Genomic DNA, 13,669 nt, shown 5'->3' with positions numbered 1-13,669 from the left:
GTGACATAAGGGTCTAAGTATCCCAGTGCACTTGTGACTTTCTGATTAAATTCCAATGCAAATAAGTATTTGTGAGACTTCTAAGAAGTCGCCTTAAAAGCGAAGTTCCAGCTGGACATGGTGACCATGGTCTGTATTCTCAGCACTGGGGACACTAAGGCAAGAGGATGACGAATTCAAGGCTAGCCTTGGGCTATGCAGTCAGTTCAAGGGCATCCTGGACTACAAGGAAGAGATTTTCTCAAAAAACAAAAACAAAAACAAAAACAAAAAAAACAAAAAACAAAAAAAGAACAAAACAAAAAACAAAATAAAACAAACAAACAAACAAAAAACCAACAAGAAAAATGCATAGAAATCAATAGGAAAAGGGGTTGGTTTTCACCTCCTAGGGAGAAATGTGGTAAAAACAGAAAAGGACTAAAATTAGGACCCTGTTAGATGCTAGAAGCCGGAATACCCAAGAGTAGCCTGCACACAAGCCTATGGGAAGCCAAACGTGAGCCAGAGCAAGGCCTCCAGAATGAAGGTGAGGAAGAAGGCTAAGGAGGATGGAATGAGCAGTTTGATATTAGGAGGAGACTACGTACAGGAAGGACTGAACAGCTGCCATTGAACTAGTAGGAGGTATTTGGCAGCCCACCGAAAAGAATTCCACCAGATGGAAGGGACGCTTGAACTTCAGCAAACTGAGAACCAAACAGAAGGCAAAAGATCAGCCTCAAGTCTAAATGGACTTCTCCTTAAAGGTTCTACAAAGACGAGGGAAGAACCAACTGATGACTGGCCCAACTCGAGATCCATCCAATGGGAGACATGATTAATGAATTCTGCTATGCATAACTGACTTCTGAGAGGCTTCATCTGGCAGTGGATGGAAACAAATGCAGAGACCCACAGTCAAACATCAGGAGGAGCTCAGGGACTCTTGTGGAGGAGTGGGGCATAGGAATGAGTGAGCCAGAGAGGTCAAGTCAACCACAAGAAGACATGCACAGTCAACTCACTTGTGTCCATGGGGGCTCACAGAACCCGAAGCACCAACCAAATACCATACAGGGGCTGGACTTAGGCTCCCTACATATTTGTAGCAGATGTGCAGCTTGGGTACTCTAACATTTGAAGCAGGGGCTGTCTCTGACTCTGTTGCCTGCCATTGGATTCCCTTCCCCTAACTAGTTGGGCCTCAGTGGGAGAAGATGCGTTTAGTTCTGCTGCAAATTGATGTCCCAGGTCCAGCTGGTACCCAAGGGAGGCTTCTCCGTCTTTGAGGAGAAAGGGAGGGAGTTGTGGGGACAGGGATTGGTGGAGGTGGATTGGGAGGACAGGAGGGAAGGGCCTTGATTGGGATGTAAAGTGAATAAATAGATTAATTAATAAAAAAAGGTTCTAGAAAGAAATGGGATTGGGTTCTAATGAGCTCTTAGACTGTATATTGAGTGCAGAGAGAACTGTCCTGATCATCTTGAATTTCTGGAAATGAAAGCAGCCTCGGCTCATGACAAACAATGAGTAAATGTCAGTAGAGTGAAAACCAGACTGAAGACCTTCCCTCCCATAGAGACCTCACATTCTAGCAAGCACCGAATAGAGCAGGAGGCATGTTGGGAGGCTTGGCTTTTTAGGATAGGAGATTTTTGTTTTAAACAATTTTATATGAGCCTTACAGTTCCATGAGTCGTGAGGGACCGCAAAACACAACCCAACAAGCTATACAGCAGTCTCAGCATCCACCGACATGCCCTTCCCTTAGCCTCGGTCCTCATACTCACTGATTCTGTTTCTGTAGTGTTGACTGTTTCAGAACATCATGAAAATAGCATTCAAGCAGAAAACTTTTTGCTTGGTAGCCAAGTCGCAGCTTTGGTGTTTGACTTATTTCATTTAACACTGTGCTTTTGAGAACAAGCTGTTATATGAAGCTCATTCTGCGTGACTGGTGAGAAGCATTCCATTGTATACCTGCATCACATCTCATTTCATATTTGACAGATATCCAGTTTGGAACAATTTTAATTAGTATGCTGGTCTCTGTGTGGGCATACATTTTCATTTCTATCAATGAGTCCTATGGAGTGGGGCTGCTGGCATACAATGAACGTCATAAGAAAGGTGCCAACACACACACACACACACACTCACACACACAGGATGAATATCTCTCTCTATCCCTCCCTCTCCATATATATATACACACATACATGTGTGTGTATGTATATGTATATGTATATTCTCCAAGATATATATAGGTTCCTTGCTTTGTATTTTCCACAGAACTGAATATTACCATTTTTAAAAGTTTAGCTTTTGACTGTAGATACTAGGTCATTGATACTTAGTTGGTGGAAATTGAACTCTGAGTTTTTAATTTGGACCTTCTGGGTTAGCGAATATAGTATGAGAGTTGTTCACGGTCCAGGAGCCTCAGCTGTGAGATCACAGTTAGTATTCTACACTGTGCTGCTGCCTTCTGTATACAGATGACTGATAAATTACATGAGCTGTTCTGTACCTCATTATAAAATGAGTTTGTGTTAGGCAGTTTTAACCAACCATAGTCTCACACAAGTGTCCTGAGAAGCTTAAGATGAGTCGGGCTAAGCTATGGTGTCTGGCAGGTTGAGAATATTAATGTTGGCTTGCAGTTTTGTTTGGCATGATACCTGTAACTGGAGCATCACCTGCACGGTGGTGCGTCCTTATAGCTTTAGTGCATGTTCCACTGCATGTGCATTCTGCCAAGTGCACGGAGGATTTCTTTGTCTGCTTGACCTTTGTACCTGCTCCGTGCAGCGGTCACTGCTCAAACCTTTAGCTTTCTAAAAAGATGGTGTTTTGTTCTTATTGGATTGGGAGAGTCTTTAGAAAAAAATTATTTTTGAATTTTTGTTTGTGAGTGCTTTGCCTTCATGTATGCATTTGTACCTCATGCATACCTGTTGCCTATAGACATTTGCAAGCCATCATGTTGGTGCTGGGTCTTCTGAAAGAGCAAGTGTTCTAACCACTGAGCCATCTCTCCAATTCCTGAGTGTGAGAGTCCTTACACATTCCGAATTATTATAATTCTTAATCAGGCATTTTTCCAGCATTTTCCTCAGTCTGTGGCTTGCCTTTTTGTTTTCTCTTGTGTCTTCTGAAGAACTTAAACGTTTCACTGACATCTAATGAATCCCTCTTTCTCTTATAAGAGTCACAGTTTCACATTCCCTCTCAAACCCTCCCGATTCCAGGCTCTCTGATTTTTCTCTAAAAGGTTTGTGGCTTTGTGTTTTACATTTGGGTCTGTGGTACATTCAATTTCTATGCAAAGAGGCTAGAAGATTAGAAAGTGTTTCTGTTGAGGTAAGCGGCGAGCAGTTAAAGAGACACACTGTAGTGTGATGGGTTGCAAGAGAAGCAGAAAGATTGAGATTCACCATGAGAAATTAATTCCTCCTCACACTGAACCAAAGGGAAGAAACAGAGTAGAAGCGGTGTCCCCCCCCCCCCCCACAAAATAGTCTGATACAGGGGAAGAAGGAGGCTGGGAAAGAGCTTGGAGCAGACTTATAAATGGAAGGCGGGTGATGCTAAAGACCCAGGAAGTTGGAATCCTGGAGGTGTAACCACTGCAGCTAGACATGGGCACCAGATCTCTAGCACAGCAGTGATGAAACCCAAGAGAGGAGGACCTAGAGGAAGCTGAGGAGCATGGAGGTTTCAGATCCAGTTGGCCCAGGAGTGGAGCATGTAGGTGAGTGAAATTGATGAGAGAGGACTTGCGGAGTTAGAGGTCCGGGTGAAGTTCCGGGGCAAATCCCCGATCCAATTATTATTATTATTTTTTTTTTTGGTTCTTTTTTTTCGGAGCTGGGGACCGAACCCAGGGCCTTGGGCTTCCTAGGCAAGCGCTCTACCACTGAGCTAAATCCCCAGCCCCCCGATCCAATTATTAATCCGTGCTTTTGAGTCATGGTATCATACATAATCTGTATGTCTGTGTGCATTTGCATGAAAGTAAAATAACTTAAGGTACACAAACAGAAGTTGATTAAACAATAGCGACTGGTTTAGGCATATTTCTTTCAAAGCAAGAAACCGAGAGGTGGGAAGCCCTGTGAATAGTAAGGAAAATGGTACATTTACTATAGTACATGAGGTTTCTGGAGCACTGTATCCATCATTGTCTTGAGTTACTTTTACTATTACAAAGTAGCCATCAAAAGCCAAGCATCATATCTGCTAATTCATTAATTTGTTCTTCTGCACTATATCTTTTAATGGCCAAGTGGGACTTTAAATGATGGGCGAAGGCTGACATAGGAGTGAAGAACAAAATATCTGACATGTCACCCTCAGCTCTGAAATGACACTGGTCAAATGGTCCGTCATTTCATCTCTGCCGAATAGTTCTCTGGGTCAGCCTGCCTGCAGGCTGACATGTTCCTTGAAGAATAGGGCCTTTCCCAGCTCGTCCTCCTGGCAGGCTAATCTACCCAGGGAAAGACACTCAGCCCAAACTGGGGCAAGCATATTCTCATACACAAGGGCTGAATGCTAATTGAAGATATGAGGTCATGAAGGGTTGAATTTGGGCTAAGACCACGTGGAGTGGGAAGAGTTGACCTACTCAGAAGTGTGGCAGTCCAAGTCTAAGGGTAGCTCAGTTGATAAACTATTGTCTAGTAAGTATGTGTGAAGCCTTGGGTTAAAGCCTTGAGTTGAAGACGCAGCACTGGGTTGGGGATTTAGCTCTGTGGTAGAGCGCTTGCCTAGCAAGCTCAAGGCCCTGGGTTCGGTCCCCAGCTCCGGGGGGGGGGGGGGGGAAGGAAGACGCAGCACTGCATAAACCAGGCATCCTGGTATATACTTGCAATTCCATCACCAAGGAGGTGGAGTCAGGAGGATCAGAAGTTCAAGGCTAATCTTAGCTATAGGGAGAGTTTTAAGTCCAACTAGACCTTGTCTCATAATCAAACAAACAACAACATCAAAAACCACTTTGCAGAGATATAGAATAGCCTCTAAGAGGGAAATGAAACACAATGAAGAGGATGGACAAGCTGTCTGAGCTCACACACTTTCTCTACTTGGGTCGTTTGATCTCTCAACATGAATCTCCTTCCCAGTACTTGAGCTGGCTCCACTGTGTTTTGATTCCTCAGAACCAAAGGATGCTTTGGGAAAGTCATTCATGGCTTGGATTAGAGCCCAGAGAAAAAAGTAAACAAGGTTAGCAGCTGAGCAGTCAGACCGAGTTTTCAAAATATTATAGGCTAACTGTCACGTGACACTAGACATCTGTTATCATTCACTTAACTTTTATAAGAACTGCACTGAGAAAATTTACACGCTCTGGAAAGTCAGCTTTCCCCCTTCACCTATTTACTCAAAAACAAACCAAACCAAAACCAAAACCAAAACCAACCAAACAAACCAACAAAAATCCAAGTTCCAGTCAAGCTTCCAGACCTAGTGTCCAAGACCCTCGGCAGCTTTTACAAAGAGCGACCAGCAGAAGCAAGCACACCACAGCAGTGAAAAGTGACAGTTGACAGCCTAGCACAAAAGGGAAAATCAAAACTATAAGTAGGGGCATAGTAATTCTCCAGGAGTGTGCCACGTCTGGGCCTTCTAAGAGTATTTTCCTGAGACTCTTGGTTCTGTGGGACAGCTTAAGTTACATCTGATATTAGGGAAGAAGCTAATAAACAAGGATAAAAACGGGGCTCTCGGCTCCACAGGCGCTCCCGGAACCCAGCAAAACAAGCAAGCGGCCGGAAGAGCCAGGGCTTCCCTCCAACGTCGTCAGGAACCCCCAGGTTACCACCCGTGAGTGGGATTTTAGAGGACCTTAGGAGCTGTCTGGTTTTTGTCAATCAGCTTCCCCTGCCCTCTCCTTTCGGGCTTGTCTGTGTCTTTCAAAAGGTTCTCCGGCTGCCTGAGCCACTTTGCAAAAGGCAGTCAGGCAGCTCACAGGATCACTTCAACCTGCACTGTAATCGGCCTGTGTGTTGGCCTGTATGGTTGCAAGGTTGCAGCTTGCTCTTGGAGGTCCTCAGACCCTTGCCACGCCCCATTGCCGGTCCCCACACTCTCCTCTCATTTACACTGCCAGCCCCACTGCTGAAGGAATCTGGGCATGTGACTTCTGCAGTCTGTCTCTGCACCACAGCTTCTAAGCATCAGAATATCTAGTTTCCCATAATTTTGATTGTTCTGCCGCCATTGGCTGTCTCTGTACACCAAAACAAAACCCTCTGGGGGTGATTTGAATAGGAATGACCTCCATAGACTCAAGTGAATTCTTGACCCATAGGGAATGGCACTATTAGGCATGGCCTAGTTGGAACAGGTGTGGCCTTGTTGGAGTGGGTGTGGCTTTGTTGGAGTGGGTGTGGCTTTGTTGGAGTGGGTGTGGCTTTGTGGGAGTAGGTGTGGCTTTGTGGGAGGCAGTATGTCATTGCTGAGGAGGGCTTTGGGGTCTTGTACATGTTCTGGCTAGGCCCAGTGTGGTTCACCGTCTCCTATTGCCGGAGGATCAGGATGTAAAACTCTCAGCTCCTTTTCCAGCTCCATGCCTGCCTGCATGCTACTGTGCTTCCCACCATGATGATAATGGACTAACCCTCTGAAACTGTAAGCCAACCCCAATTAAATGTTTTTCTTCATAAGAGTTGCAGTGGTCTAGTGTCCCTTCACAGTAATACAACCCAAACTAAGGCACCTCCTGTTGCAAATCTCTTCACTCAAAATTTCTACATGGAGGCTGTGGACCACATCTGAGGTTTGGGCTGAACTTCTCCCACCTGTTCTTGTACAGAGCTGACCAGCCTAAGGCTATGGCTGTGTGTAGTCATGGGTTCACTCTGCCCACCGGAAACAGCCCAGCTCTCCCGCACTTCTTAGCAGCTTGGGCAGTGAGCTTACGGTCTGTCACCTGCAGAAGGAACAGCCTATGAGTAAGAAACACTCAATTCTACAGACTTGACAACACTTTAAAGAATCAGGCTCCATCTTGCCCTTTTATAAACCGAACATAGATGATGCTAACATCGAGTCTTTTAAAATGGGTCAAGTTGTGTTTACCTTGTTTTTGTAAAAAACAACAACAACAACAAAAAAAAACACAAAAAAACCTGCCATGATGTGCATAACAGTTTTTGAAATAATTTTCACCCAAAATGGCAATGACCGTTGTGATGACCCAGCAGATAAAGGCTCCTGCAGCCCAGCCCAGGGACCCACAAGGTGAAAGGAGAAAACTTCCATAAGTTGTCCTCTGATCTCCACCAGAGCACTGTGGTGAGAGCTCACATGCATGCACAACACACTTGCACTCATATACACATTTACATATACACACACACACAACAGTCGCACACACAATACTCACACACTTATATACACATTCACACACTCATATATATATACATACATACTCACACACTCATACACACACTCACTAATTTACACAGTCATATTTATGTATACATACACACACACTATACACAGAAGCACATTTATATACACATTCACTCACGCTCATACATGCACACTCACACTCATACACATACACACAGAAAACATAATAGAAAAGAACAAGATGAAAGTAGAAAATGACAAAAGTGAAAATACTGAAAGATGCGCTCTCTCTCTAGAGAGAGAGAGAGAGAGAGCACAGAGTCATACATGAAATAAAATGAACAAAAATGATCACCTCGTAGTACTGTCAACCACCTGCTTGTGAACCTCCTTCCATTGCTCCTTATCTGCATCGGTGGTGCCCAGTTCTGGGTTCAGATTCCTCAGGGAGACACTGGCAACATTCACGTCACTCCACACATGAGTCACCATGCTCCCCTAGGACCCATCCATGACAGCTCAGCGGGTGAACGCGCAGCCTTTCTCCCATCAGGTAACAGCGCCCAGCTGAGTCCAGATTGTGATCACTCCCGGTAACTCTGTTTTGGGGAAAGCCACATAGGTCGTAGGTCAAGATATCCAGCGGGTGAGACAATGAGCGGCTTGCAGTGCGTACTGCACTTCACAGTTGGGAACGACGGACTTGAAGATGTTCACGTCTCGCTGAACCGTTGAGCCGGCTCTCTCCCTCCAGCTGTCGGCCCCCGTGTGACAATGATCAGTTTGGAGTTTGCAGTCACACTGTAGTCTTTGCTGGAGACAGTTTCTGGTGTCCTAAGGAAGAGGCTGCCAGGCTGGAGATCCATCATCTCTCCCTTCTGCTCGTCTTCCATGACATCGACAAGGGCAAGCTGAGCTGCCAAGTCCTCCATTAAGACACTGATGGTCCTTGAGGGTTGCCATTTTGGACCAGGAACCAAAAGGGACCACAGGTGCACAATGGGGGTGGTATCAGGCGCCCGGTTGCAGAGTCCAGGTTCCAAGACAATGGCTCCAGTCAAAAGAGTTTTGAAGTAATATTAATTGAATTAATATTCTCTAGAATATTGTTCCTTTTTTTTTTTTGAAGAGAGTATCTGATGTAACCTAGACTGACCTCAGACTTACTATGTAGTCACAAATGACCTTTAACCTCTGTTCCCTTTGCTTCCTTCTTCTAAATTCTGGGATTGTAGGCATGTGCCAGTAATACCCAGCTTCCAGGGGCTATTCCTGAGAAGAAAAAGAAGAGCAAAGGCCAGCCCTATGTATGAAGAGCAGGGTGGGGAGGACACATACTTGTGTTCTTGGGTATGTACAGACTTGCTCTGGGCCGGGACATAAAACGCTGATTGTTATCATGTGCCAAGGATAAGGGTTGTTGGGTAGGAACTGAGGAACAGAGCAAGAGAGACCCTTTGGCCCCATTTGCTCTGTGTGGATTTAGACATCTATTCTCAATAAGATGTCTCAGAAGACGCTACAGTGGGCACACGTGACTAGGAGCTGAAGCAGTTAGAAACTTGGTGTTTCCTGAAGACTCGTGTTAAAGGGTTGCCCATGCTGAGTGCTGTAGGAACATGATAGAACTCTGAGGGAAATTTTGGGGTCTTTGGGTCATGTGAGAGTATCCCTTTGAAGGGGCAATAGTCTCTCTTCATTCTTGTTCCCTGGCCATAAGGGGAATGGTTTGTCCCCTCTAAAACATGTTGTCTTATCATAGGTTCAAAGCAATGAAAACCAGAATCAAAGAACCTCTTCTACAAGTTTTGTCTCCAGCATCTCATCCCAGTAACAGAATGTGCCCTGACCCAAGAATGATGATGGTCTTCTCCTCTTCTCCATGATGTGAATTCTTCCCAAGACAACGCCATCACTCGGGCTCGTGTCCCTCTGAGTCTCTAACAAGATGGCGGGAGCTGAGATGTGGGATCTGAGTGTTTAAGTAGTTTAGGAGGGGTTAGTGAGTGTGACTTACATGACTCCTGGGATCCAAATCCTAAGAGGAAAGAGATGGACACACTGCAGACAGGACAGGGGGGTGAGCAAGGCCAGCTCGAGCATTTAGGAGTGGGGCTAAGGCATTTAGGAGTGAAATGTTTCCTGAAAGCGTGTTGGGAGATGTGTCAGTCTTCAGAAGCAGACCCAGAAGGCCAGACTCTGGGCCCTGCAGTCACCTGTGCAGCAGCTCCACAGAAAGAGACCAGAGGGCTGTGGAAAGAAACTGTGCTGGAGAGGTGTGCAGGAGTCAAATCTCGACAGGCCAAGAAGCAAGGACTGGGTGAGTTTAAAACCGAAAGGACACATTGGCTTCAAGAGACAGAGATCTAAGTCAAGGTGAGCAGTGTTTACTGGGGTGGGCGGGGCATATCAGGATGGGTGGGGTTTATTGGGGGCATGTCGTCGGAATAGTCTTTCTCCATTCCCCATATCCTCCTTAATGGGCTGACTTCTTTTTCTTTCAACACTGGCTTCTATCTACTACAGCTTACCGAGAAAAAAAAAAGTCCCCAACTTTTCCCTAACAGTTATGGTACAGATCTTTGATCTTTGAACTAATTAATACTGGTCAGTTTGGGTCACTTCACTTTCCCGGAAATAATCAATGTATGAGGCACTTGTAAGCCAGGCAAATGGTACATGACCTTTCCTGGGTGTCATAAATCTAATCTAAGAACCAAAAGTGAGGGAGGAGAGAGGATGATGGTGGGTCTCAGGGGAAATCAAGGTCCTGTTTATTATTATTTTCTTTTACATTTGCTTAGTGTGTGTGTGTGTGTGTGTGTGTGTGTGTGTGTGTGTGTGTGTGTGTGTACATGCCTTGGCACTCTTGTGAAGTCAAAAGAGAACTTGGGAGAATCAGTCAGTTCTGTCCTTCTGTCATGTCTGTCCTGGGTATTAAACTCAGATTATTAGGCTTGGTACCAAGTGCTTTTACTTGCTGAACCATCTCACTGGCCCAAGACCAAAATACTAAACAGGTGAAAAGTGTTACCTTCTATTCTGAGAGCGAATGAAAGGGTCAGACGGTGATTATTCCCTTAGGAATAGAAAGGACCCATCATGGAGTTGCCAACCTTTAATCCCCAATCTAAGGAGGCAGGCTCTGTGGGTTGAGGCCAGCCTGGTCTACATAGTGAATTCCAGGACAGCTGGGATTACCTAGTGAGACCCCCATCTCAAACAAACAAACAAACAAACAAACAAACAAACAAACATCTTTAAAGGGAGAAAATGTCCAAATGGCAGAGAAGTTGGAGACATGGGACAAACAGTGGAAGGGACAGAAAGCGACACTGGACAGAAACATTCGACTTGGTAGGCCATCTGACCCAGGCACTGCCTCTGCTGTTCTACCTCCCCAGTGCCCCTACAAGGCCTACTCTCTTAGAATTCCTAACAAAGCCACTCTAACCTCCCTGGGACGCATTCAGCAGTGACTGCTTCTGGGTGTAGGAGTACTATGTCGTCATGCAGGTTTGATTCTTTAAATGGCTGCTTTTCATTAAGCTCAAGTCCAACTCTCAGCTTGCCCTCGGGATAACTATAAATCCATCTCTTTCATCACAAGATCCTTTGTGCAGCAACAGTTCATTTCAGCCCGGTCTTTTCTCCTTCAGTCAAGCACAACCAGTTCTTTGACCACATATCTGGTGACATAGTTCTTCTGTGACCTATTTATCTTTCTCAAGATTCATGCTCCCACCCCCACCACACCCCCACGTGTGGGTGGGGGTAGAGACTTTGGTGTATATGTGTCTGTACATGCACATGCAAAGGCCGGAGAAGGACATCCGGTGTCCTGCTCTACCACCCTTGACTTTAAGCCTTTGAGACAGAGTTTCTTACTGAGCCCACAGCTAGGCTACAGGGACCATCTTGTCTCTGCCACTGGGGTTACAGTCATGTGTGTCCTGAGGCTTTGAACTCATGCTAGGACAGCTTTCAGTCTATTCAGTCCTCCTCCTTGTTTTTTCTGTGTTGTTGTTGTTGTTTTTAGGGTGTGTGTGTGTGTGTGTGTGTGTGTAGGTCAGGGTCTCACTCTCTATTCAAAAGCTAGCCTGAGACTAACTATATAGCCCAAGCTGGACTCACCCTCAGGAGCTAAGGTTGCCTCCTACCTCAGCATCTAAGTGCTGAGATTACAGGCAGATGCCTCATTTTGTCTACCTTTAAAATCTGATAATAAAAGCCTGAGCTGCTGCTGCTGCTGCTGCTGTGGGACGGTCACTCAGTTTACCTGGACACTATGCTTCGCCAGCATGGTTTAAGGTTTCACGGCCTTTTTCTTTGATACCGTGTCATACTTCACTCATTTTTGAGCTCGGGAGCCACCAAATCGCAGATCTTTTTCCTTAGGAGGCCTTTTGTAACTATGCAAATTGTGTATTTCAAGCCAAATGGGACTTTCTACTTTTTCTTTCAAATCTCTTCTTGTTTCTTTTGGACTTCATCTAGTCACTTGCCAAAATACAACTTGAGAAGCAGGAAGTCTTTGCACCTTGCTGTAGACAGAAACCAGTCTAAAACTATGGTGGCTACTGCTTGCTAATGACTGACTGTGTGTGGTGGCCTCACTAGCCAGCTCTCTCTCTCTCTCTCTCTCTCTCTCTCTCTCTCTCTCTCTCTCTCTCACTCGCTCTCTGTCCCCATGTTTGTGTATGTGTACCTGAACTTTGACCTGCCATTTTAATTAGTCACCGTCAACCTCTGCTTTCATTTTTGGCTAGTGCCAGCTGTTCTGGACAGGCAAACACTTTGGTACCTTTGGCCTTTCTCCTGTGGACAGTAAAAGACAGCAGCTCTAGAGGGGTCTTGAAATGCTAATGTCTCTGTCCCTAAGCTCTCTCCCACCCACGGATCCAAGAGCACCAGCGTGAACCTGTCTCATGTAGATGCACATTAACATTATTAAAATTCGAGGCCCCTTGTACTTCATGATTTCCACTACTGATCTCTCCCTGACAGACTTGCTTTACTTAGTCCCCAGGGCTATCTCAGCACCAGTACCACCCTCCCACCCACTTGAGCCTGCTCCCACATGAAAAAATCCTAAGTGGAGCTAGAGAGGTGGTTCAGGGTGTGTGGTGCTCTTGCAGAGAGCCTGAGCTCAGTTCCCAGCACCCATGGCAGGGGTCTCATAGCTGCCTATGATGCCAACTCCAGATGACCTGACCTCTTCCGACCTCTGAGGGCACCTTCACTTTTGGACACATACCTACATACATGTATACACACATGCATATGATACATGTATATAATACAAATATAGACATGAATATGAAAAGAGACTCACCTGAGTGCTCAGATACACGTACCACCATACCCAGCAAGAACGTATTAGAGATGTAGGTCTTATCGGGAATAACAATTCTAAGTACTTTAAGGTTCTAGAAAAGTTCCAGTTATGATCCCAGATGAGACTATACAACTGTGATACTTGAAGGCAAAATAAAGCCTCTCTCTGCATCCAAGGGCAGTGGTAATGTGCCTGGGATAGCCCTTACACACACATCTCTCTTTTTTTTTTTTTTTTTTTTTTTTTTTGGTTCTTTTTTTTCGGAGCTGGGGACTGAACCCAGGGCCTTGCACACACGCATCTCTTAACGAATGCCTTCCACAGTGGAAATGCCTCTCTTACCAAAGAGCCACGTGCTCTGGCTCTCACACTCCCACACACACCCCCACACCCCCAACGCACACCCCCAGGACACCCCGGACTCAGATCTCTCCCCTGCTGATAGTGCCTGCCTGTCTGCCCAGATGGATTTCCCAGTTCTTCGGAAACTCACTCAGCTTGGGTCAACACCTCAAGCAGTGTCAGATATTGATGCCTTGAAGAGCAGCAGTGGGACAGAACTGTCCACACGCTCGTAGACTCTCTTCAGTACTGTTTTGTGTAATGACCTTTTGTATTCGTTAAAAAGAGGAATCAAATGCTTTCCAAAGGAAGGCTAATACTCATTTGAAAAGGAAAGGAAAAACCACTAGTACCACTAGGGCCACCTTGTCCTGGCCTCCCAGAGGATAACCATAACAAGATGAGATCTATAGGGTGTTTTGTAAAGATTCCCAGAGTCCAAAACTCTCTTCCTTACTGGCACAGAATGGGAGCAATGTTTCTTTACACTTCTTAGCTAGGCTAAAATGAGTTACAGAAAGTAAACCTAGATGTGTGGGATTTTTCCAGAGCAACAGAAAGTACCTAGAAGACAATCCAAATAAAATCCCTTAAAACAAAAAAACTGACACAATTTCTGAGAAACCATTTGGAGGAATGTGT

At 45.4% G+C, this 13,669-nt stretch overlaps 1 pseudogene; it reads right to left on the bottom strand.

The window, feature by feature from the left end:
* Positions 1-7,698: 7,698 nt before the first annotated feature.
* On the bottom strand, positions 7,699-9,785 carry Ldha-ps28 (lactate dehydrogenase A, pseudogene 28; annotated as a pseudogene).
* Between the last annotated feature and the right edge of the window lie 3,884 nt (positions 9,786-13,669).

The sequence above is a fragment of the Rattus norvegicus genome, chromosome 7 (genome assembly GCF_021556685.1).
Source record: "Rattus norvegicus strain SHRSP/BbbUtx chromosome 7, alternate assembly SHRSP_T2T, whole genome shotgun sequence".
Lineage (NCBI taxonomy): Eukaryota > Metazoa > Chordata > Mammalia > Rodentia > Muridae > Rattus > Rattus norvegicus.
The sequence above is the reverse complement of the archived record's forward strand: the minus strand, read 5'-3'. Positions and strand labels throughout refer to the sequence as shown.